This window comes from Zootermopsis nevadensis, unplaced genomic scaffold (assembly GCF_977971745.1).
Source record: "Zootermopsis nevadensis isolate Lab colony 2312 unplaced genomic scaffold, Znev_1.0 Znev_ptg000030l, whole genome shotgun sequence".
In the NCBI taxonomy this organism is placed as follows: Eukaryota; Metazoa; Arthropoda; class Insecta; order Blattodea; family Termopsidae; genus Zootermopsis; species Zootermopsis nevadensis.
The window spans coordinates 15981532-15984417 of NW_028259162.1; positions in this window are offsets into that span (position 1 = coordinate 15981532).

Here is a 2886-nt window from a genome sequence, read left to right on the forward strand (position 1 = left end):
GCGACAGAGACAAGCGACCGAGGCAGGCGACAGAGTTACGAGACCGAGACTGGTCGCTTCCTGTCTGCTCTCTGTACAATCGTATGAAGTACAATTACGAGCGCGAGACAAAGACAGGCGACAGAGACAAAGCACAGGAGACCGCTCTCGGACCAATAGTGTCTCGCGACGGGCTCAGGCAGCACGTGTGTTGTTGAGTAAAATAATGGCAGAAATTAAATTTACTGGTGACCAAGATGAGCAATTGGTAGAATTAGTAACAGAAAACCGACCACTGTCCACCGACAGAAAGATCCTTCTTCACGTCTGGTTTTGAATATTAAATTCATAGGTTTTCTTTGTTTCTTTCGCAACAAATAACACAGCAACACATCATCTTCTTCTTCTTCTTCGAGTAACCTTTTTAGAAGCATTTTGGTAGTCATTTTTTACAGAATATGTGCACGTATGTCTCAACAAAACAAAGAAAACAAACACTTTGCCGCATGTTTCGGTTGTCACCTCAAAAGTGTGTGGCGACAAGCTGCGATGTGTCCGTCTCCCGTCTCTGTCGCCTGTCTCGGTCGCTTGTCTCTGTCGCGTGCAGCCAAATTGTACCTTTAGCCTAAGGGTACGAAGCCCTTGTCTCGCTACCCCAATTATTAAGAACACAGAATTTTATTTTGAATGTGGCTGATACAAATGACGAGCTCTGTAATTTGTACTTTTTATAAAATTTTATTAGAGTGATCAAATCAATGAAAATGAGATGTTTGGGGCTTGTACTAGCGTGAGGGAGATAAATACGTGCAGAATTTTGGTTGGATAGCCTGAAGGTAAGGAGCCATTCGAAATAACTAAGGGGTTTGTGGGATGGTATGATAATATTAAAATGATTGTTATGGAAATAATTTGGAAGGGTGTGGATTGGATCTATGTGGCTCAGGATTGGACCGGTGACGAGTTCTTTGACACGGTAATGAACCTTGGGGTTCCATAAAAGACGACGAATCTCTTGACTACCAGATCGTACTATTTAGCTTCTCAACAATGACTCTGATTCGTAGAGTTAGTGACATCTTCAGACTCACCGCCGCGAAAAACTCAAACCCTATGCAGGTAATTATATTCTGCTTATGGCTTTGTTTTTAAATATCTTCAGATACTGTCCTTCATGTGAGGGAAAATTATACGCCCACACAGGACAGATAAATAAGTATAGTGACTGACATTTACTTTCTGTGAAGCTGTTGCAAAAGCTGAAGTACGGAGTGATACGTAAAGTAACGCCCTTGCCTTGAGCGAGAATCGAAACCAAAAACTTAATGTCATCTTTCAACGACTAGACGATTAAAAGCGTTAATCGACTGTGAATTAATTTGAATATAAACTAAGCAGTTAATATCTGTTTTAGACGCTTGGGAAACTTAAGATCGTGAAGCGCACATCACGCGACCGAGGATTAGTTACTATGGAATAAACGCTAAAGTGAATTTGAATGGTCCGCTTTCTGTTAACGTCGTTAAGTGAATACTTTCTTAATGGCAGCTCATGTCCGTCATTCCGCGTGTTCCACATCCGATTTTAAAAATATTTTATTGTGGGGATAGAGCGTATTTCTGCATGTGTATATCGTTTTATAAATTTTCTGAAACAGCTCCTCGTTGTAAAAAAGAAATTGTACGTATAACAAAATACAGATCTTCTTCAAAATTATAAAACTCACTTGAGCGTGTGAAAAGCTTTTACAGTCGGATCGGATTCAAGGCAACATACTCCAAAAAGCAGGGGTTGACAATAAAGGGCGTAATTACGAACCTACGTCACAATACTTTTTCAGAGTCATATTGATAATAGTAATAAGATTCACTATGGTCCGAATTAAAATCACAAATTTACTAGCTGATATTTGGTGTCCTCATTTTAAGCCATATCAGATCGTGAAAAGCACAAATCTAGAACTTCGTTAATTTGTGTACAGCAACCTCGAAGTTCGTCGGAGAACATTGCAGCAGATAACATGTGATTGACATCGGCAGACGTATTGAATTTTACTGTTAGACCAATGGCCCGATGGTTGTTTGAAGATGTCATGTCGTACTAATGTTGATTACTTGAAACACACTACACTACGAGTTATAAAACCGCGTTGCAACTCGAACGGCATTTTCCTTCATAAATTACGTGTTATAATGAATAGTTTTAAGTTTCACAACACTCCGAATAATTTCACATAGTTTCAGGCTGCTATATGGTGTACTCAAATTTCTCATTTTCACATCGAGGAACAAACAAATCTGGAACTTTGCTCATTTGCGTGCAGCGACCTCCTAGTAGGTCGGAAATTATAGCAGATGCACATATATGTGAATTAAGAGTTGAATTTATATTCACTTTCACACATACCGCCCGATGGTTTTTTTGTAGACGTCAGAGCATACAAATATAGATTAGATGGAATAAGCTTTTCTAGGAGTTAATCGACCGTGATGCAAATCCAACGTCATTCTCCTTTATAAGGTATGTGTTAATGTTAAAATACAGTCAGTGTTTAGTTTCAAAGAGCCCCACGAACATTCTTAGCGAATGTTCTGTTCACGGCTACATTACCGACCCTTCTCAAAATGTAGGAATGAGATGTATCCTATAATAAAAGTGGTACGTTTCTAGTCTTCATAAAAACGTTTTTCAGAGTTATATGAAGAATCGGTTTTAGTTTTACTATGGTCCGATTAATATTCACAAATTTACAGGCCTCTATTTGGTTGTCTGATAAAACGCCTTTTCAGATCGAGGAAAACACAACTATGGAAATTCGTTCATTTGCGTTCAGCGACCTCGAATTTCGTCAGAGAAAATCGCAGATGCACATAAGTGTGTGAATTCAGGAGAAGTATTGACATACAC